The sequence below is a fragment of the Phaseolus vulgaris genome, chromosome 11, assembly GCF_051622355.1.
Source record: "Phaseolus vulgaris cultivar YP4 chromosome 11, ASM5162235v1, whole genome shotgun sequence".
Taxonomy (NCBI): Eukaryota; Viridiplantae; Streptophyta; class Magnoliopsida; order Fabales; family Fabaceae; genus Phaseolus; species Phaseolus vulgaris.
Window position 1 is genome coordinate 41,229,212 of NC_143508.1, and position 23,944 is coordinate 41,253,155.

The 23,944-nt window shown below is 36.8% G+C and overlaps 3 non-coding genes and 1 pseudogene across 3 annotated transcripts; all 4 read left to right on the top strand.

The window, feature by feature from the left end:
* Positions 1–17,071: 17,071 nt before the first annotated feature.
* On the top strand, positions 17,072–17,267 carry LOC137811961 (U2 spliceosomal RNA). The gene has a single exon (XR_011081207.1). It is a non-coding gene; the product is annotated as a U2 spliceosomal RNA (small nuclear RNA).
* A 2,882-nt stretch (positions 17,268–20,149) lies between these two features.
* Positions 20,150–20,345, top strand: LOC137812002 (U2 spliceosomal RNA). Its single transcript, XR_011081217.1, has one exon. It is a non-coding gene; the product is annotated as a U2 spliceosomal RNA (small nuclear RNA).
* Positions 20,346–22,030: 1,685 nt separating this feature from the next.
* LOC150023261 (signal recognition particle RNA) lies at positions 22,031–22,333 on the top strand. The gene has a single exon (XR_016518011.1).
* A 926-nt stretch (positions 22,334–23,259) lies between these two features.
* LOC137811999 (U2 spliceosomal RNA) lies at positions 23,260–23,444 on the top strand (annotated as a pseudogene).
* Positions 23,445–23,944: the final 500 nt, after the last annotated feature.

Here is a 23,944-nt window from a genome sequence, read left to right on the forward strand (position 1 = left end):
CTTCTTGTAGTACTTTTATTGATTTTGTTGTTTCTTGCTTTAGTGTCATAATTTTCTGAGTTTGATATTTGATCCTTTATGCATTTTCTGTTTTAGATTGAGTTCATGCTTGTATTCTAGACCTATACAAGTTCCTATACATCATTTTCCATTATGTCTTTGCTAGTTCATAATTATGTTTTTCATTCCTATTAGGATTCCTCTGTTTTCTGAAAACGTGCTTACTATTTTTCCTTATTGCAATTGATTTAATTACTGGAAAATTATGAAATTCTGGATTTGTGATCTTTAAAGTGTTAGAAAAGAGTATAGAAAAGAAGTACTCAAAAATTCAAAGTACACAAAAAATGATAAATAAAATACAAAAAGTGTACAATTCTGCCGAAAAAAATACGGTAATCTGGCAGCGATTTTGAAAACTTTATCTCATTTAATTGGCTTACTGTTTTTAACTGATTCCAGTGCCATTTTTGAGCTAAGATCTTCAAGTTTATGTGGTTAAAATTTCATAATCCAGTTCGCTTTATATCGTTCCAGTTAAATCAGTGAACATCAAGCACAGTTTGCATAAAAAATATTTTCCAGTAGCTAATTTTTGTTTTCTTCATCTACTCTAGTGCTTTTCTTTAAGTATTCTTTTGTGTGACTACTTTCTCATTGAGTTCCTTATTTTTCTTGCTTGTCTTTTGTTCATTAATCTTTGAGTTTGTCAAACATCTAGTATTCCTTTTGTTCTAACCTTTCATTGCTTATACTTTTCTTGTTTGTCTTTATTGCTTCATTGGTTTTGTTGTGGTTGGCTTTGAGATTGGTGTGCCTTGGTTTGACATCTTTCATTTGAGGATTCCAAGACCTCAAGATCAGCTTGGTGCAGGGACATTATTTCTTTGAGAGTGACTTCTTTTTCTGGCCAAATTCACTTCGGCAATTTGGTTGCCAAATTCATTTTTGCTTACTTTGTTTCTTAACTTGTTTGCTGTTGTTTTTTTTTGTGTTTGCTGTTTTCATTTGCAAATGGCTGGCTATTCAAGTGGTGAAGCTTACAAGCAGCACTCTCCTTCCAAAGCTTCAGTCCTTGGTGAATTGCATGAAGCTCAACACACCATTAGGCGTTTGGAAGAAAAATTGCAAAAGATGGAGGTGCAACAAGCTAGGCCATCTCACTCTATCAATGGTGGGCATCATTCACATAGACCTTCATCAAGAGGTTCTTCAAATGACTTTGGTCGTGAAGAGGAACATAGAAGAAGGAAGCCTCACCATCATTCTCATGAAGAGAGCTATAACCGTGACCAAAGATATCACCAAGTGTTCAACATTTCTTGTGCCAAAGTCCCTAGTTTTAATGGTGATAGTGATCCTAATGTGTATTTAGATTGGGAGACTAAGGTTGACCATTATTTTCATGTGTATAAGGTCCAAGATGACGATAAACTTAGGGTAGTTTCTTCATCCTTTTTGGGCTATGCAAAAGAATGGTGGCATAAAATTGTAATGGACATTATATATCGCAAGAAACCTCCCGTGGTTTCTTGGAATGCTTTGAAAGAGCGTATGCGCGCGAGGTTTGTTCCTCCTTCTAGGAAGGAACACTTGTTGAAGTTCCAAAGGCTTCCTCAAGGACATAGGATGGTAGATGAATACTTTAAAGATTTTGAAACAACTTTGACTAAAATGAATATACATGCTAATGAAGAGTCAAAGATAAAATGGTTTGTACGTGGTTTGAGAAGAGATATTAGAGAATTTGTAGAATTAAATGAGTACTCTTCTTTAAAGAAAGTGTTTCGCAAAGCTATCAAGGTAGAATCCTATCTTTTGAAAACAACTTTCAAAAATATTCATGATGATGATTTCTACAACTCTTATAGGAAGGATGCCAACAAAATTTCTACTCAAAATTCTCCTTCCAATTTTTCCAAACAAACCTTGTTTTCAAAAAAAGTTTCTACTACAAATCCTTCTACTCCTAAGTCACCTACCAAAACTTCAAATATCAAATGTTTTAAATGTTTAGGTTTTGGGCACATAGCTCTTCATTGTTCACAAAAGCAAATCTTAAAGCTAAACAAGGTAAAACAAGACCTCACTCACCCACCTACCACAAGTAAAAATGAAAAAGACAAAGAAGGCCAAGTTGACATGGGTCTTATACTTTCACATCCAAGGTGTTTTCCTTCCTTATCTTTTTCATTACAAAAGGTTCTTACTTCACCACCATCTTGGTTTAAAAATGTTAGGGATGATTTTTTCATACCTCCTAATGGTTGTCACCATTTAAGAGGACTTTTTCCAAAAGATATCATCATTCCTAAACAAATTTTTCCAACTTGGTCGTTTTATAGAATCTCCTTTTCTGAAATCCCATTGTTTCCAAATGCTAAGTCATGCTTTCCTTTTTCTTCCACTTTTAATTGTAAGAATAAACTGACTTTGTTATATGCAGGGATTCAGAATTCATGGACGAATTCTCTCCAACTCGAGGAGTATGATGAGAATCAAATAAAGGAGGCTTTTATTAATGGAGGAAGAGGACAGGCCATCCACTCTCACATTTGAAGTTCTTCCTTCTAGTCTTCTCAAAATTAAAAGAAGACATAAAATAAAGATGAGGCCCAAGCCCAAAGCCCAAGCCCAAGCCCAAGAAGGCCAAAGCCCAAAGAGCCCAAGTCCATCCCATGAGGGGCAAGGCCAAGCTTTGAAATACTCTTGTATAGTTTTAGGAGGTGTGGTTATTAAATAAAGGAGTGCGAAAATGTAAAATAAAGTCACATTGTCCATGTGACTTAGGAGAGTGGTGTAGGTGTAGTTTTTAGGAGGTGTCATAGTAGAAAAAGGTCACACCTCCCATGTGACTTGTTTTTGGTGGGAATTTCAAATGAGTTTATTTGAATTTTCCCACCTATTTTTCAGCACCTCTAGGCTATAAATAAAGGTGCTTAGCTTGTAAAATTCAGATTTGAATTTTGATTAGAGAAACTATACTCAATTTTTGAGAGAGCATTGGAGAGCTTTGTGCCTTCTTCACTAGTCTTATCTTGAGAGTTTCATGGTTACCTCAAGTGGCGGCTTGCACACTCATCTTGGAGTCACCATCCTCTAAGTGGCGTAATCATCCAACCATTCCTCCATCTTCATGAGCTTTCTCTTCTCCTTCCTTCCTTCTCTTTTCATGTTCATGTATTAGTTTGTGTTCCTTGTCTTTTTGGTTCGGCATTTTTAATTTCAGCTAGCTGTTCTTCTTTTGTTTTTGATTTTGGTTCAGTGTTTTTAATTTTCCAACAATTCTATTCGGTATTCTTGCCTTTTGTTCCATTTTAATCGGTTCAATTTGACAATACATGGAACTTTCATATGAGTCTTGGTGAGTTCTTGTTCATAGAACCTTGATCCAATTCTATGATAAAGTGCCTATCTCATATCCAACTCAAGATGATTCCTAAGAATGTCAAGAATCATTCATATTGTGCTAGTGGAATCACATCAAGGGTCCTCCCGTGGACTCTTGGAACTCTTTAAAGGATCACATGCGTGCTAGATTTGTGCCCCCACATTTTAGGAAAGACCTCATGTTGAGACTCCAAAGGTTTCAACAAGGCACGCTAAATGTGGATGAATATTATAAGGAGCTAGAGACGCTTGTGCTTAAAATTGAATTAGAAGAAAGTGAGGAAGCTATGATTGCTAGGTTTGTGAGTGGACTTAGGAAGGATATTCAAGACATTGTTGAGTTACAAGAGTATTCATCATTGGGTTCTTTAGTTCATCTTGCAATGAAGGTGGAAGCCCAACTTGCTAAGAAAAATTCTTTCAAAAATGCTCCCAATGATGGTTACTACAACAAGTCTTGGAGAAACAAAAAGTCTTTTTCTAAATTTCCTTCCAAAGAGTCTTCTTTCAAACCCAAGGAAACTAAGCCATCTACCTCTAGGCCTAAATCACCCACTAGAACGTCTAATACTAAATGTTTTAAATGCATGGGTTATGGTCATATAGCTGCTAATTGCCCTTCCAAACGAAGTATGTACATGCATGAAGGCATTGTAGTGAGTGAGCATGATTCAGATTCTCCTAAGCATTCATTGCATTCTAGTGCATCTAGTGAGGAAAAGAGTGAATGTCCACTTGAAGGGGATTTGTTAGTTGTGAGAAGACTTCTTGGACAAGTTTCACAACCTTTTGATGAAAGTCAAAGGGAAAATATTTTCCATACAAGATGTCTTATTCAAAACAACATTTGCTCTTTGATAGTGGATGGGGGTAGTTGTGCAAATGTGGCTAGTCCAAAGATAAGCTTGGATTGCCTACTATCTCTCATACAAAGCCCTACAAATTACAATGGCTTAGTGAAGTAGGAGAACTAGTTGTAAATAAACAAGTCCTCATCCATTTCTCCATTGGAAAATACAAAGATGAGGTATTATGTGATGTTGTGCCCATGGAAGCCACTCATGTTCTTTTGGGAAGGCCTTGGCAATTTGATAGAAAAGTTTTACATGATGGCTTTACCAACAAACTTTCTTTTGAATTCCATGGTCACAAGGTTACTTTAAAATCTCTCTCTCCAAGAGAAGTCCATGAGGACCAAGTTATCATGAAGAAAAAGAGGGAGAGTGAAAAAGATAAAAAAGATAAGAGTTCTAAGCCTACACTCCTTGTGTCTAGGCGTGACATTGAAAGGGAAATAGTGGCTCATCATCCTCTTTTTTTAGCCATCCCTAGAACTCTTAGAGTAGAATCACTTGTTGATAGTCCTCATTGCTTGGAAAATTTGGTAGAAGAGTTTCAAGATGTGTTTCAAGATCCTCCAAATGGACTTCCACCTTTGAGAGGGATTGAACACAAAATTGATTTGATACCGGGCTCTTCTTTACCAAACCGTCCAGCATATAGGACCAATCAAAGTGAAACCAAGGAAATTCGCCAACAAGTCGAGGCTTTGATTGAGAAAGGGTGGGTGCAAGATAGCATGAGTCCTTGTGCTATGCCTATCATCTTAGTGCCAAAAAAGGATGGCACATGGCGAATGTGTTCGGATTGTAGGGCCATCAATAACATAACAATTAAGTATAGGCATCCCATACCTAGACTAGATGATTTGTTGAATGAATTACATGGTTCAAAAATCTTATCAAAGATTGATCTTAAAAGGGGCTACAATCAAATCCGTATCAAACCGGGTGAAGAATGGAAGACGGCTTTTAAGACCAACTTTGGTTTATATGAGTGGTTAGTTATGCCTTTTGGTCTAACTAAAGCACCAAGTACCTTCATGCGCCTCATGCATCATGTTCTTAGACCATTCATTGGTAAGTTTGTTGTTGTTTATTTTGATGACATTCTCATTTATAGCTTATCTTTGGATGACCATAGGTTGCATGTTAGGCAAGTTTTAGAAACCCTTAGGAAAGAACATTTGTATGCTAATCTTGCTAAATGTATGTTTGCTCTTGATCATATAGAATTCCTAGGGTTTGTTGTGAGTTGCAAAGGGGTCCATGTGGACAAAACTAAGGTGATGGCCATTCAGAATTGGCCTACACCGAAATCTTTGAATGAGGTCCGAAGTTTTCATGGACTTGCTTCTTTTTATAGAAGATTTGTCCCAAACTTTGGTACCATTGCCGCACCACTCAATGACATAGCGAAAAAGGATGTGGTCTTTCAATGGGGAGAAGCACAACAAAAAGCTTTTGAAACTTTGAAAGAAAAATTGACTAATGCTCCCATCTTGGCCCTTCCTAATTTCACTAAGACATTTGAGATTGAGTGTGATGCTTCAAGCATAGGTATTGGGGCTTTTCTCCTTCAAGAGGGCCACCCCATAGCCTATTTTAGTGAGAAATTGAAGGGAAGTCATCTCAATTATTCCACCTATGATAAAGAATTATATGCACTTGTTAGGGCTTTGTTTACTTGGCAACACTATCTTTTTCCCAAAGAGTTTGTGATACATAGTGATCATGAATCTCTTAAATATTTGAAAAGCCAAAACAAACATAACAAGAGGCATGCAAAGTGGGTGGAATTCATTGAGCAATTTCCTTATGTGATCAAACACAAGCAAGGCAAAGTAAATATTGAGGCGGATGCTCTTTCTAGAAGATACACTTTGTTAAATCTTTTAAGCTCTCAATATCTTGGTTTTGATCACATTAAGGAACTTTATCATGATGACCTTGATTTTTCTCTCATCTATCAAGAGTGTCTTAAGGGAGGACACAAAGATTTTTTTATACAAGATGGCTTTCTTTTTAAAGGAAAACGTCTTTGTGTTCCTCAATGCTCTATTAGATTGTCTCTTGTTAGAGAAGCTCATGAGGGGGGTTTAATGGGACATTTTGGGGTTGCTAAAACTTTGGATGTATTGCATGAACATTTCTTTTGGTCTCATATGCATAAACATGTTCATAGTTTGTGTGATAAATGCATAGCTTGCCGCAAAGCTAAGTCTAAGATGCATCCCCATGGTCTATATACTCCTCTTCCTATCCCTTCAATGCCTTGGGTAGATATATCTATGGATTTCATCTTAGGCTTACCCAAGACATCAAAGGGAAAGGACTCCATTTTTGTGGTAGTGGATCATTTTTCAAAGATGGCTCACTTTATTCCTTGCCATAAAGTGGATGATGCATGCCACATTGCAAACCTCTTCTTCCAAGAAGTGGTTCGCTTGCATGGGATTCCTAGATCTATAGTGTCCCCGATAGAGATTCCAAGTTCTTGAGTCACTTTTGGAAGACCTTGTGGGGCAAGCTTGGGACTAAGCTTTTATTTTCTACCAATTGCCACCCACAAACTGATGGTCAAACCGAGGTGGTGAATAGAACTTTGGGACAACTATTGAGATGTTTTATTTCGGAGAATCCTAGAGTGTGGGAGAATTTACTACCCCATGTTGAGTTTGCATATAATAGTGTAGTAAATTCTACCACCTCACATTCTCCTTTTGAGGTTGTCTATGGGTTTAACCCCCTAACACCTCTTGATCTTCTTCCTATTCCCCTTCTTAGAGATGTCTTGTGCAAAGATGGGGGATGAAAAGGCTTCTTTTGTAAAAACTTTGCATAAAGACATCAAGAAGAGAATTGAGAAGAAGGTTGGCAAGTATGCTGAACTTGCCAATAAAAGGAGAAAAGCATTGTTGTTTGATGAGGGCGATTGGGTTTGGCTTCACTTGAGGAAGGATCGTTTTTCTACTCAAAGGAAGTCCAAACTAATGCCTCAAGGGGATGGACCTTTCCAAATCCTCAAGAGGATTAATGACAATGCTTATGAGTTAGATATGCCTGATACATTCTTAGGTAGTCATACTTTTAATGTCAGCGATCTAACTCCTTTTTCTGTAGGTCTCCAGAATTCGTGGTCGAATTCTCTCCAACTCGGGGAGTATGATGGAGATCAAGCTCAAGTGGACATGGAGGCCAATCAACAAGATCAAGAAGAGGTAGAGGCGCAAATGGAGGACCCCATGGAGGTCAAAGCCCACCTCAAAGGCATACAATAAGCATGTTCAAAGCTTTAGGAGCTAGGGGACAATTATTGATGAGAATGCAATAGCAAGAATACAAGATTCTTTGACATTCTTAGGAACAACTTGAGTTGGTCGTGAATTGGCACTTTAATTAGAATTGGATCAATGTTCTAATTCAAGAACTCACCAAGACTTTGCACCAAACCAAAGCTCACATGGAAGTCCATATATTTTCAAATTGAATCAAGCAACAAGAATGGAAAAACACATAATTGAACTCAGCCAAAAACAGAAAACTACCGAACAAAAATTGAAGAATAAGCTAAGAAACACCAATTCAAATGGTGAAAAGGATGAAGAACACTAAAACAATGGAAACTATCGATTGAAATTGCAAGAGATGAAAGAATGAACACTTATTGAATGAAGCTTGCTGGATTTGAGAGTTTGGACTGCATTCACGCCACTTAGAGCCTTGTTCCAAGATAAGTGAAAGGTTGCCGCCACTTGAAGCTCACCATTGGCACACAATATAAGGCAAAGGAAGAAGAAGACAACAAGACTCACAATTTCTCTCTAAACTTGAGTATAGTTTCTTTACTTCTAATTTCCAAATCTGATTTGTACAAGGGCAGTACTTTATTTATAGCCTATAAGGTTCTGAAATGCAAAGCTAAATGTGCTCCTAATGACATTCAAATTCGGCGCCGACTAGTGCATGAAGGAAGTGTGACTTTCCTTCCTAGTTTGGCACCTCCTAACTCATATCTACACTCCCCCTAGCATCCCTTACTAAGTTCACACCTATTTATTAATATTCGCACCCCTACTCTATACAATAGAAATAAGAAGAGTCATCTTTTGATACTCTTGTCCCAAAGGTCTTGTCATGCTCCTAGTGATTCGTTGGGCTTGGGCCCCTTGTTGGGCTTGGGCTTCATGGGCTTGAGCATCCTCTACTTGGTTTCCATCATACTCCCCGGGTTGGAGAGAATTCGTCCACGAATTTGGGAAACCTGCATCAAAAGGAGTGAGATCAGTAACATTGAAAGAATTACTACGAAGATAAGTATTAGGCATATCTAACTCATAGGCATTATCATTAATCCTCTTGATGACTTGGAAAGGGCCATCACCACGAGGCATAAGTTTGGACTTCCTTAGAGAAGGAAATATATCCTTTCTCAAATGAAGCCAAACCCAATAGTCGGGCTCAAAGATTAATGCCTTCCTCCTTTGGTTGGCAGTTTCAGCATACTTACCAACTTTCTTCTCAATTTGTAACTTGATGCGGGTATGCAAGTCTTTAATAAAAGAAGCCTTTTCAAAACCATCCTTGCATAGAACCTCATCAAGTACAGGAATGGGAAGAAGATCTAGAGGTGTGAGGGGATTAAACCCATAGACAACCTCAAAAGGAGAATGGTTAGTGGTGGAATTTACTACCCTATTATAAGCGAACTCAACATGAGGTAGTAAATCCTCCCAAGCCCTTGGATTCCCGGAAAGAAAGCATCGCAATAATTGACCCAAAGTTCTATTAACCATTTCAGTTTGACCATCAGTTTGAGGGTGGCAAGTAGTAGAAAAAAGAAGTTTTGTGCCAAGTTTCCCCCATAAGGTCCTCCAAAAGTGACTTAAGAACTTGGAATCCCTATCGGATACTATACTTCTAGGAAGTCCATGTAAACGAACAACTTCCTTAAAGAAGAGATTTGCAATATGGCATCCATCATCCACTTTGTGGCATGGAATAAAATGAGCCATTTTAGAAAAACGGTCCACTACCACAAAGATGGAATCCTTACCCTTCGATGTCTTGGGAAGTCCTAAAATAAAATCCATAGAAATATCAACCCAAGGCATTGTAGGGATAAGAAGAGGGGTATATAAACCATGGGGTTGGACCTTAGATTTAGCCTTCCTACATGCTATACATTTATCACAGAAGTTATGTACGGATTTGCGCATGTGAGGCCAAAAGAAATGTTCATGCAATGTTTCTAAAGTCTTAGCTACCCCAAAATGTCCCATAAGCCCACCCTCATGAGCCTCTCTAACAAGAGATTGTCGTATGGATCCATGGGGAACACAAAATCGTTTTCCTTTGAAAAGAAAACCATTATGTAAGAAAAAGTCTTTGTGACCTCCCTTGGAACACTCTTGATAGATTAGAGAGAAATCTAGGTCATCATGATAAAGTTCCTTTATGTGATCAAATCCTAAATATTGAACATTCAAAACATTTAACAAGGTATATCTTCTTGAAAGAGCATCGACAACCACATTAATTTTACCTTGTTTATGTTTGATCACATAAGGAAATTGTTCAATAAACTCCACCCACTTAGCATGTCTCTTATTAAGCTTGCTTTGGCTTTTCAAATATTTAAGGGACTCATGATCACTATGGATCACAAATTCCTTTGGAAAAAGATAATGTTGCCAATTTTGCAAAGCTCTAACAAGAGCATAAAGTTCTTTATCATAAGTGGAGTAATTGATATGACTCCCTTTGAGTTTCTCACTAAAATAAGCTATGGGGTGTCCTTCTTGAAGGAGAACAACCCCAATGCCTATATTAGAGGCATCACATTCTACTTCAAATGTCTTAGCAAAGTTAGGAAGGGCTAGAATGGGGGCTTTAGTCAATTTTTCCATCAAAGTTTGAAAAGCGTTTTCTTGCTCTTGTCCCCACTTAAAAACCACATCCTTCTTTACTATGGCATTTAAAGGTGTGGCAATTGTACTAAAGTCTTTCACAAACCGCCTATAAAAACTAGCAAGTCCATGAAAACTTCGTACCTCATTGACATTGGTGGGTGTAGGCCAATGTTGAATTGCTGCAACTTTTGTTTGATCTACATGCACCCCTTTATGACTTACCACAAACCCTAGGAAGTCTATATGATCTAATGCAAAGAAACATTTAGCATGATTAGCATATAACTTCTCCTTCCTAAGAGTTTCTAAGACTTGTCTAACATGTGACTCATGATCTTCTAAAGACAAGCTATATATAAGAATATCATCAAAGTAAACCACAACAAACTTGCTAATGAATGCTCTTAATACATGATGCATGAGTCGCATGAAGGTACAAGGAGCATTAGTCAAGCCAAAAGGCATGACTAACCACTCATATAAACCAAATTTGGTCTTAAAAGCGGTTTTCCATTCATCGCCATGTTTAATTCGAATTTGATTGTAACCACTCTTAAGATCAATTTTGGAAAATATTTTAGACCCATGTAATTCATCCAACAAGTCATCTAACCTAGGAATGGGATGCCTATACTTGATGGTAATGTTATTTATAGCACGACAATCCGTACACATCCTCCATGTCCCATCTTTTCTTGGGACAAGGATGACAGGCATAGCACATGGGCTCATGTTATCTTGTACCCACCCCTTAGCTAATAAATCCTCAACTTGTTGTTGAATTTCTTTGGCCTCTTGGGGATTGGTCCTATATGCAGGGGCGATTTGGTAAAGAAACCCCGGGCATGAAGTCTATTTGGTGTTCAATCCCTCTTAGAGGTGGTAAGCCTTTAGGAGGATCTTGAAACACATCTTCATATTCCTTTACCAAATTGTCCAAACATGTGGGACTATCCTTAGCCGACTCACATTCAATAGTTCTAGGAATAGCTAAAAAAATAGGCTTTTGAGTAACTATTACCTTTTTAACTTGTTGTGTAGACATGAGAAGGCTTCTCTTGGAACTCTTTTTATCATTTTCTTTCTCTCTCTTTTCTTTCATTTTGACTTGGTCCTCATGTACTTCCTTTGGAGAGAAAGACTTAAGAATGACTTTGTGCCCATGGAAGTTAAAAGAAATTTTGTTGGTAAAGCCATCATGAAAAACTTTTCTATCAAATTGCCATGGCCTACCTAAAAGAATATGTGTAGCTTCCATTGGGACAACATCACACAAGACCTCATCTTTATATTTACCAATGGAAAATGTAATGAGGACTTGCTTGTTAACAACTAACTCACCAACCTCACTTAACCATTGTAACTTGTAGGGCTTTGCATGAGAGATGGTAGGTAATCCAAGTTTGTCTACCACTCTTGTGCTTGCCACATTAGCACAACTCCCCCATCCACAATCAAAGAGCATACCCTATCATTAATAAGACACCTTGAATGAAAAATATTTTCTCTTTGAGTTTCATCAAAAGGTTTTAAAACTTGTCCAAGCATGCATCTTATTACTAATAGGTCACCCTCATGTGGGCTCTCACTCTCACTCTCACTTGGGGATCTAGAAGGTGAGGAATGTCTAGAAGATTCGGACTCATGCTCACTACCATCTACCCCATCATGCATATACATAGTTCGCTTAGAAGGGCAATTAGAAGCAATATGTCCATAGCTTAAGCATTTAAAACACTTCTTACTATACGATTTAGGTGGTGATTTAGGCCTAGAAGTGGAAGTGGAAGGCTTAGAATCTCTAGGTTTGAAAGTAGAGTCCTTAAAAGGGATATTTGAGAAAGAGCTATTTTTATTTTTCCAAGAAGAGTGGTAGTAGTTATCCTTAGAAGAATTTTTTAAAGCATTTTTCCTTGCAAGTTGATTTTCAATTTTACTAGCAAGGTGAACCACATTTTCCAAAGAAGAATATTCTTGTAACTCTACCACGTCTTGAATGTCCCTTCGAAGGCCACTCACAAACCTAGCTATCTTAGCTTCCTCACTCTCATCCATATGAACTCGAATTAAAAGCGTGTCTAGTTGTTTAAATTAATCATCCACACTTAGCGTGCCTTGATGAAACCGTTGGAGTTTCAACAATAGGTCTTTCCTAAAGTGTGGGGGTACGAATCTAGCGCGTAAACAAGCTTTCAAATCGTCCCAAGAGACCACGGGCGGTCTCTTGTGTAGGTCAATGTCCATGAGATATTGATGCCACCATTGCATGGCATAGTCTAAGAATTCTAAAGATGCTAATCTAACCCTATGCTCATCTCTAACCCCATTTACATCAAATATTTGCTCAACCTTAGCCTCCCATCCTAAGTACACATTAGGATCACTTTCACCACTAAAGCTAGGAAGTTTTACAATAGGTGAATAAGGGCCAGCCACATGTTGGCGCCTCTCTTCATGTTGATGGTGCCTTGGCCGTGCATTGTCTTCATAATGTCCATGAGAAGAATGAGAATGCCTTGAAGAATTCCGAAGAGGAGGATGATGTCTTCTCTCCCGGTTTTGATGAACTTCTTCACGGCTTAACTCCAAGCTTTGGAGTCGTGCCTCCATTTGTCTTATCATATCAAGATATTGAGCATTTGATTGTCTAGCATTCTTTAAATCTTCAAAGAAAGCTGCCTTTTGAGGTGAGCAAGGTTTGGAGGATTCTCCACTAGAAAAATTAGCCATGATCAAAAAGTACAAAAACAGAAACAAACAATTAAAGAAACTTGTTAGCAAAATAAAGTGAGATATAGGTTGCTGGAAAATGCCAAAAGAAAGTACTCAAACCACTCCAAGAAAGTATTCTGTCCTCAACCAAGCCTTTCTTGTGGAATGGAGGAGCTTCAAATGAAAAATGTCAAAGCAAACCACACTCACTTAAGAACAAGTCTCCACAAAACTTTAGAAGAACAAAAAGATAAGCAAGAAAAGGTATAAGCAAGAAAAGTTAAACCAAAACAGAAAGCAATATATGACAAACTGGAAAAGAATATGAATGAAAGACAAGCAAGAAAATAAGGAACTCAATGAATAAAGAAGACACACCAAAAGAGTCCTAAAGAAAAGTACTAGAGTAGATTTAAGAAACAAAAAATACAAGCTACTGTAAAATATTTTTTTTTTTATGCAAACTGTGCTATGTTTACAGATTTAACTGGAATGATTGAAAGCGAACTGGAATGTGAAAAATTAACCACAGAAACTTCAATGTCTCAACTCAATAATAGCAATGGAATGAGTTAAAAACAGTAAGCCAATTGAGAGAAATAAATTTTTCAAAATCGCTGCCCAATTACCGTATTTTTTTCGGCAGAATTGTACACTTTTCGTATTTTATTTATCATTTTTTGTGTACTTGGAATTTTTGAGTACTTCTTTTTGCTATGGTTTTGTAACACTTTGAAGAATGTAAATCCAATTTTTTACAAATTTCCAGTGAGCCAATTAATTGCAGTAAATTGAAAACAGTAGCACGTTTGTAAGAAAACAGAGTATCCTATTTAGGAATGAAAAACAGTATGATGAACTAGCAAAGACATAATGGAGATTGTGTAAAGGAACTTGTATAGAATGAAAATACAAGCATGAACTCAAATCTAAAAAGGAAAATGCACAAAGGATCAAGCAATAAACTTCAAAAACAGAGAGTAAACCAAAGCAAGAAACAATCAAAGCAATAAAAGTACTACAAGAAGTAATGACAATTATGGAATAACATGACTAAGACAAAACTTGACATGATTACAAAATTAAAAGACATATCACAAGATATAACAACAAGTGAAAGGAAGCTTAAGGTCAGCTTAAGGAAGGAGAATGCCTTTCCAAAAAGCAGCCAAACTCATATGAATAATGAGTGTCATAATCCTTTTTCACAAACACTTGGTGTAACAAAAGAAAAACAACAAGGAAACTCAAAATACAACCTAAAAACAGAATGGTAAACAACTTGAATTAAAGAGTTCTTGAAAATAAAGTGCAACACAACTCAAAAATTAAGCAACACAAAACCTAAACTCTAGATACCACATGATGAGAATGCAATAGCAAGAATACAAGATTCTTTGACATTCTTAGTAACAACTTGAGTTGGTCATGAATTGGCACTTTAATTAGAATTGGATCAATGTTCTAATTCAAGAACTCACCAAGACTTTGCACCAAACCAAAGCTCACATGGAAGTCCATATATTGTCAAATTGAATCAAGCAACAAGAATGGAAGAACACATAATTGAACTCAGCCAAAAACAGAAAACTACCGAACAGAAATTGAAGAATAAGCTAAGAAACACCAATTCAAACAGTGAAAAGGATGAAGAACACTAAAACAATGGAAACTACCGATTGAAATTGCAAGAGATGAAAGAATGAACACTTATTGAATGAAGCTTGCTGGATTTGAGAGTTTGGACTGCATTCACGCCACTTGGAGCCTTGTTCCAAGATAAGTGAAAGGTTGCCGCCACTTAAAGCTCACCATTGGCACACAATATAAGGCAAAGGAAGAAGAAGACAACAAGACGCACAATTTCTCTCTAAACTTGAGTATAGTTTCTTTACTTCTAATTTCCAAATCTGATTTGTACAAGGGCAACACCTTTATTTATAGCCTATAAGGTGCTGAAATGCAAAGCTAAATGTGCCCCTAATGACATTCAAATTCGGCGCCAACTAGTGCATGAAGAAAGTGTGACTTTCCTTCCTAGTTTGGCACCTCCTAACTCATATTTACACTCCCCCTAGCATCCCTTACTAAGTTCACACCTATTTATTAATATCCGCACCCCTACTCTATACAATAGAAATAAGAAGACTCATCTTTTGATACTCTTGTCCCAAAGGTCTTGTCATGCTCCTAGTGATTCGTTGGGCTTGGGCCCCTTGTTGGGCTTGGGCTTCATGGGCTTGAGCGTCCTCTACTTGGTTTCCATCAATTATTTTCTCTTTTTGTAATTTCTTTGGTTGAAGGTGCTTAGAGGGAAACATTAGAAACCTCTATTGTTATAGCATCTTTTAGTCTTTAGTTAGGAGCTTTAGGAGGGGGGTGTGTTAGTAGATAGGTGTAGGAGTAAATAAGGAGGTGCCAAAGTGAGAGAAGGGATCACACCTTCCTCATGTCTTGTTTAGGCGCCGGTTGTAGCTTCTTTTAGGAGGGAATTTTGAATTCTCTTAGTTTGATTTTCAGGACCTTTAGGCTATAAATATAGGTGCTGCCCTTGTACATTTCAGATTTGAATTTTAATTAGAGAAACTATACTCAAATTTTGATAGAGCATTGGAGAGCTTTGAGCCTTCTTCTCTAGTCTTATCTTGATGGTTCCATGGTTACCTCAAGTGGCGGCTTGCACACTCATCTAGGAGCATCCATCCTTCTAGTGGCGTGATCATCCAACCATACATCCATCTTCATGAGCTTTCTCCTCTCCTTCCTTCCTTCTCTTTCAATTGTTCATGTTTAAGCTTGTTTCCTTGAAATTCTGTTTGGTGTTCTTGTGTTCTTGAGTTTTTTTGGTTCGGCTGTTGTTATTTTCCAACACTCCTTTTCAGTTTTCTTGCCTTTTAATTCATTTTGTTCGGTTCATAGTTGTTCTTATTCAATTCTATTCGGTGCTTTTGATTTTTACCTCTTTTTGTTGGTTCAATTTGACAATATGAGGAACTTCCATATGAGTTTGGATTTGGTGCTAGTTTTGGTGAGTTCTTGACTTAGAACATTGATCCAATTCTAAGAAAAAGTGCCTAACTATTGTCCAACTCAAGTTGATTCCTAAGAATGTCAAGAATCATTCTCTTCTTTGCTATTGGAATCACATCACTTGTTGTAGCTATGGATGTATAGTTCATCAAAAGGTTAGTTGAGGACTCCATGTTTTTTCAAGCTTAGATTTTGCCTAAGTTGCATTTTTGTTATCTTTATTACTTTATGCTTAAGAGGTAGAGATGGGTTAGTCCGCATGTGTGTGATAGCAATTGTTATATTTGAGCTAGTTGAAGTTTGCTATATGATAAGTTAAGTAGCAAGCACCCGTGAATAAAGGTCACAAGATTCTCTTTTGTTGTTAGCACCATTTGTAAAGGTGCCCGTAGGCAAAATATTTTTCTGTTATATGTTTTCAGTTGAGATTATATTCTCGTAAGCCTCTTCGCCTAGTCAAGCTCGCCTCAAGTCTAGGGGGGCTTATGTACTAGACAAGAATGCTTGGGACCTCGGTCCAGGTATTTTGGGGAGGTCAGTCAGTGTTTGGGCCGAAGAGGTGGGTCGTGAGCTCAACCCAGAAAAGGTAATTGAGATAAAAGATAAAAAGATATTTTATCTTTTATCAAATTATCATGAAGATGAAAGATATAATTGTTATTTAAATTTGTTATCATATTATTCTGAAGATGAAATATATAATTGTTATTTAAATCTGTTATCATATAATTATGAAGATGAAAGATATAATTGTTATTATTTAAATATGTTATCATATTATTCTGGAGATAAAAACATATTTACCTCTTGTGATAATATGCAAGTTAGTTATATATTAATTAATACATGGCAGTTACATATTAATTAATAGTTGTTGAGAATGAAAGAGGAGTACCCTAGAATAATGGTGCACATGTTAAACATGATATTTTTCTGTTGTTAGCACCTAAAGATAAGTTATGCCCGTTAGCAGGTGGTTTTTCTGTTATTGTGATACATTCATTTGGTACCCTAGATTTCGTTATCAATATATGAAAAAAAAAAAAAAACTACACCAAGATCCTGCAATGCCCCCAAACTGAAAAGAAACCTTGCATATGATCATCTCCCAGGTCCCACATTAGTCAGGACTCTGACAAGCATATGAAGCTCAAAAAATAAAAACTCAACCCTTGCAGTGTGGAGATCATACCTTTCTCGGCCTTTTGGCTAAGATCAAGTGTAGTATCTGTTCTTATCAGTTTAATATCTGATATATGGACCATTGGTTCATACAATATTAAATTAATTTTTTTTGAGAGAGGGTCAACTGCATTGGCTTGCTACTGAGGCTCTCAAGCATTGCTCTTGTTTTGCACTAGTGCAAGAGAATGGTGCATCTCACTCAAATGAGTTCAATTTTCTTTTATTGTGGTATGAGGGATTTTGTGTTATGTTGTTTTTTTATGGTTATATATTAACATCTTCTCTTAAATCTCTTTATGTTATTTATATAATCACAAATTAAGTTAGACTTTCAATCAAATTTGTGATTATACACCTCTGACTGCACTGTGAGCTCCTTAGGTCCCTAATGGTCTGGTTAGCCTAGTTTGATGGACTACACTAACTACACTTTTTTTTTTTTCAAAATGTGATAATCTTACTTAGAACAAAAGAATAAAACTTAATATGAATCTAGCTGGTGTTTGGATACTTTGTCTACATATATATGAAGTTGATACATGCCACTATCAATTAGCTATACTTTGAATGCTTAGTGGCACTGAATTCTATATCTTCTTCGTCTGGCTTTATTAGAAGAAGGGATTCATTTGATTCAAAGTCTTCCATTCTATGTGGTGTGCTCTCTTCATTCATCAGGCTCAACATATGTCTATGTTCCTTCCTAATTATACAATGTGAAATCTGAGAAAATTGAATTGTCGTCCTTTTCATCTTTTTGTAGTGTTATTCAACAACAATATGGTCTCAAGAAGCTGCATTGACAGTGTTACAAAATAACTATCATGAATTAAATTTTTGTTTAGACATTTCACAGCTTCAAGCTTGTCATCTTTCTGTTACTTATTTTTTAAAAAGACTCTCTCCTACAATTTTGAGGCATTCAAAATCAAACTTCAGAGACTATGAAAAGAAAGAAAGAACATAGTACACATAATAAGTTCAAGTAAACTATTGGAAGAAGAATATACTCACTTCTCAATGTCAAATTTGAACATTGATTTAATTCTAAAATTATTTTGCACTCTAGCATTCCTGAAGCGCCTAAATCAAGGAGCATGTGAACTATTTAACTAATGGGCTCTTTAGCACGTAGCATCAATCCCTTTAAAAACAGTTTAACTATTGTAGTTGATTATTTTGCTTGCACTACTGCAAAACTGTGTTGCATTCCCCTTAATATGGTTTAACTATAATAATTTATTACTGACTTGGGAAGGTTACATGTTTTTTCCTTTTTACTATTACTGTGTTGAATTTAGAGCTTAGTTATATTATAAAATTCATCATACTATAAGATACTTTGTAAAACAGAAATATGAAGAAAGAACATACAAAAATTTTAACAGGTTCAAACATTTAACTATTTTATACTACATTATTGGTGTGAGACTGGTTTCACAACAGTGGAGGGATCACTGCTGCAGAGCCTGGTGAGGCTGGTCTGCCATCACTTTTTTTTTTGTCAAAATCCTTTTGGAATGGTAAAGGTCTTCACAGATCAGAAGAAAAAGTGTTAAATTGATTTACAAATTGTTGGAGGATGTTTTGCCTGATGCCAAGTACATGAATTACCATGACTAACTATTTCTAGCTATGTTAACAAACTCTTCACTACTACGACATGAGGCTCTTCGTTTGATTGCAAGTCTTCCATCCTAGAGGTGTGTCTGTTCTTTTGATTGCAACTCTTCCATCCTGTGAGGTGTGCCCGTTCTTATGCATGAGGCTCAATATCTTTCTACAGTTCATCCTCACATATGAGAAACCAGGATTGTGGTCATTTTCCTTTCTTTCCCTTTTATATTAAACACATTGTTACTAATAACTAGCATGGCTTTTTCTTTGTTTATGAGAAAATATTAAACTAACAGGTTCAAGTTTGTCATATTTCTGTGTCGGATTTGTTGGACCAAATCTGTCTCCTACCAAGACATTCAAAATGAAACTTACAACTGTATGGAAGTATATAAAATTATTTTTATCCTTATTCAACTGAAAAAGTTCCACATTTGTCAGGACTCTGTCAAGAAGATGAAGCGCATAGTACAAAACCAAAATACTCACTTCAAACAAATCATACTGATCCTGCCTGTTGACCAGAACGCAAGAGCCTTGCCTCGTCAAAGGTATCTCCCTATGGATCGGCTTTGCACCACGCTAGCTTCCGTCCTTCACACCTCGATTCACCTCAAGAACCTGCAAAAGACAGAGTGGCGCCGCTGCGGCCGATCGCGCTCCGACGCTCAAGTCAGTGACAGAACCACCAAAACTCTAAGAGAGAAAACTAAGAACTCAAGGAACCGTGCAAAAACTCTCTCAGTCACTCAAATATTCTCCAAGCGTAAAGAAGTGTTCTAAACGTAAACGCGCGTACCTCAGAAGTTCGTTAGAATCTCTTATATACCTGTGCACTTTCTCTCTCCTGACGGTTACACATCTGAATACGTGGCTCGCATCCAGCTGTACACGTGTCACCATCTGGAGCGTCCTCTGCTTGAGCGTCACTTCTTACTCTTCAGGCTATTCGACTAAGTTACCCATGCAAGGAGTAACTCGGTGTATAGCTGCCTTGGAGCGCGATCTCTTCTGTGTGGCGAGTACGGGTGTCACCATGCACACCTTCCCTGTGGTCTCGCCGGCCGCCATCATGATCTGCTTCACTTGCTTCACCGTGCATGTCCTGGTAAGCTGTTCCCTGACCTCAACCTCTGGCTAGCTAGGGAATGATCATCTGATAACTTCATCCTTCGCACTCGTGCCCTTTGAAAGCCTTGAACAAGCTTTCCTGATCTTTCGGCGATGTCCTCCTCTCGGCGATCTCTGATCACTTGGTCGCCTAAGCTCGCATACGGCGACTACAACACAAGCCTGGTGACCGCCGGTTTAGATATGCTAGTGATCGGAGCACGCCAACTTAACGATTGGCGACTACATGAACTCCCCGATGTGCTTCCCTTCTGCCAGCCAGGTGTTCCGCTCAACACGCCTATTTTATCTCTTGCTGCCAGGTCATCACTCCCGACTACCTGGTCCGTACACATACCTTTCTCGACCTTTTGGCTAAGATCAAGATCATGTAGTATCTGTTCTTATCAGTTTAATATATGATATGTGGATCATTGTTTCACACGATATTAAATTTATTTTTTAGGGAAAGTGTCCATTACAATAGCTTGCTATTGGGACTCTTAGGCATTGCTCTTGTGTTGCACTACTGAGAGCTTGTGCATCCCACTCCAAACAAGTTTATATTGTTTATATATTGGTTCTTTTGTCCTATATATAGTTTACAATATGTGAAGAAAATGTCAATCAAATCCAGGGCTAATGTACACTTTTGAAATTATAGGTTTGAATAGTGCAAAGAATTCCATGCTCATATACCCCAGCTAATGGGTTAGATATGCAATTCACTTCTTTTGCCACAAACTACTCTTCCACTGTGGCAACAGTGTGATCTTGTATTAATAATTACCTGTAAATTGATTAATATATGTAAATGGGTTGCATCACTTAAGTGATTTATTTAATTTAATTTATTATTTATTGTTAATATACTCATTTAAATATGTTTTCAATGTATTTATTACTATTCTCACAGGCTTTTTTTCACTTATGTACCTATAATTTCTCTGTCAAGGATATCAGATTGCCGAGGTGAGTTACAAGTGGGGACATTATGATGATGGAACACCCCTGTGGCTGTGGCTGCAATTACTTATATTAAACTCAATAATCAATGCGTGTAATAAAATCCAACTTTGTTCTTACTTCAAATGGTAGGGAGAGGGTATCTAGCTAGATCCAAATAGTTTGAAAAAACCATTCTGTGTGAGTATTTCAGGTAACCTGAATTATATGTTGTTTTATATATTGCCTTGAACATTTCTGATTTCAACTTGCACGATTAGAGCTACCCTCTTGGTGTTAATTCTTTACAAAAAGACATTTATAATAAAATTAAACTATCATAGTGGATACAAATTACTTGTAGTCATTCACTGTCAGAGAAGGGCATGGAACTGTTGGCAGAAAACCAATATTAGTTATGCTCTCTTCCTTCCCTTTTTTATTCCTAGAAAAGAAGCATTCAAGTGTTTGGTACATGAGCTTCCTCTCTGAGAGAGCCACCATGCACGGAGGAGCACTTCTCTGAGGCTAATAGCAGTGGTGACTGGAGTTTTATCCCAGCTCATTCATTTTTCTGTCTCCACCAACAATTTTACTTTGATTCCAAAACATCTTTCCACAATCTGCTTTTCTTTTATTTTCAACCTCCTCTTCCATTTTTCTAATAAGACTAAATTAAATGTTTGAATCTAATAACATGGTATGCAAGATGGTCTCTCAAGAGATGATTTTACAGGTTCATGGAATTCTCCATGCCACGAAGAAAACTTAGAGAGAAAAAAAAGGAGAACGAAGGGAAAATGGAAAGAAAACAAAAAACAGAGCACATGTATTATTCTTGTAAAGGCAAAGGCAGGCAAGGGTGTATACATACAGCGAAAACATAAGCAAAACCCAAAAGAAAACAAATTAACATAGGATGATTAACTAACCATCAAGATGGTCTAAACAATATGCTAACATGTTTGACGATCTGGTATAAAACAAGAAGTCTAGACTGTTTATCAACTAAACGATCTAGTAAGAATAAACGACTTGATGTTTAGATATTCTAAACAAAAAAATAGACTAGACGGTCGAAGATCATCTACACAAATACTAGATGCTTTGGCAAAAGAGTGACTATATAAGAATATACTAGACAATCTAACATAATATAGTGTATATATAAAAACAACACCCAAAATAAAGTGAGTGGCTATACTACAAACTTTATGATAATTACATCCCACATCCCAAACAAAATGAAACAACAAATTCTTTATAACTTCACTAACAAGAAGCCAGATTGCTGAGCTGAGTTACTCCAGCTTGTGACCCAAGTGGGAGCATTACTGTGCTGGAACATCACTGAGGCTTGCTGGGTTGGGCTGTGTATGCAATATGTTGGCCTGCCCACTCCAAGTTGAGAGTTGAGTCTGGGGACTTTAGTGAAGGCAAAGGTCTCTTGACTCTTAGTTGGAGGGCACAGCGTGAGGCTGGTTTCACAGAGCAGCGACCACCTCCCACTCCCAACAGTGGAGGGATCACAGGCTGCAGCAACCTCAGTCCCTAATGGCCTGGTCAGCCCTGTCTGCTTGGACTATCACTTTTATTTTTATAAGGTGTTTGTAGTTTTTAGTATTTCATCTTTGTTCTGATCTTCAATTTCCTAAAACATATTGCAGACCTTACTTTATTCCTTTTAGTACTATCAGTCAGGATCACAATACACTGCTTTTGCATTAACAATTAAATATTTTATTTACCCTAATTTTGTTTTGTATATTAAGAGTGGTTCAATATATGTATGATCGTGTCTTAATATATCTGATATGTCTATTCATTAAATGTGTATCAATATTTAAATATGATGAAATAAAAGATAATTTTTTATATTTATTTTACACTATTTAGGTACCGTTAGCAAAGAAAAATTAACACTTTTTTTTCAGAAGAGTTTGCCTGATGCCAAGTACACGAATTACCATGACTAACTACTTCTAACTATATTAACAAACTCTTCATCACTAGTAACATGAGGCTCTTCGTTTGATTTCAAGTCTTCCATCCTATGAGGTGTGTCTGTTCTTTTGATTGCAAGTCTTCATCCTGTGAGGTGTGACTGTTCTTTTGATTGCAACTCTTCCATCATGTGAGGTGTGCCTGTTCTTATGCATGAGGCTCAATATCTTTCTACAGTCATTCTCACGTAAACATGTGAACTATGAGAAAACAGGATTGTGGTCATTTTCCTTTCTTTCCCTTTTATATTAAACAAATAACTAGCATGACTTCTTTTCTTTGTTTATGAGAAAATATTAAACTAAAAGGTTCAAGTTTGTCATATTTCTGTGTCGGATTTGTTGGACCAAAGCTGTCTCCTACCAAGACATTCAAAATGAAACTTAAAACTGTATGGAAGTATATAAAATTATTTTTATCCTTATTCAACTGAAAAAGTTCCACATTTGTCAGGACTCTGTCAAGAAAATGAAGTTCATAGTACAAAACCAAAATACACTCACCTCAAACAAATCATACCTTTCTCGGCCTTTTGGCTAAGATCAAGTGTAGTATCTGTTCTTATCAGTTTAATATGTGGATATTTATTCACACGATATTAAATTTACTTTTTAGGGAAAGTGTCCATTAATAGCTTGTTATTGGGACTCTTAGGCATCACTCTGGTCTTGCACTACTGCAAGAGTCTGATGCATCCCACTACAAACAAGTTTAGAATGTTTACATATGGATTCTTTCGTTTTACAATTTATACTACAAAATGTCCTTAAGGGTTGATGTACACTTTTTGAAATTATAAGTATGAATAGCTGATTAGGTTAGAAAAAGTTTGATTTGGAGGAGAATGCAGATGGTTTAGGGTATTTGGAATCATAAAATAATAAAGTATTTAGAAGAGATTTTTGCATTGGTACAGATCAACACATGGTTATGGGTAAACAACAAATGTAGAATTTTTCGTATTCAGATTACCCTAAACCCTGCTGATATAGGGTAAAATCCAAAGCATATAAAGAAATAATATTGACTGGACTTGCATGTATACAATTCTAATTATTCAATGAACTTGCATACATATAATCCTTTTATTGCACATATATAATCTTCTGTTTTCATAAGTTATGTATGATTTTAGGGTTTAGAGCTAATTCAAAATGTCTTTCTCAGTTACATAATTCTGCATGCATATGTATATATACC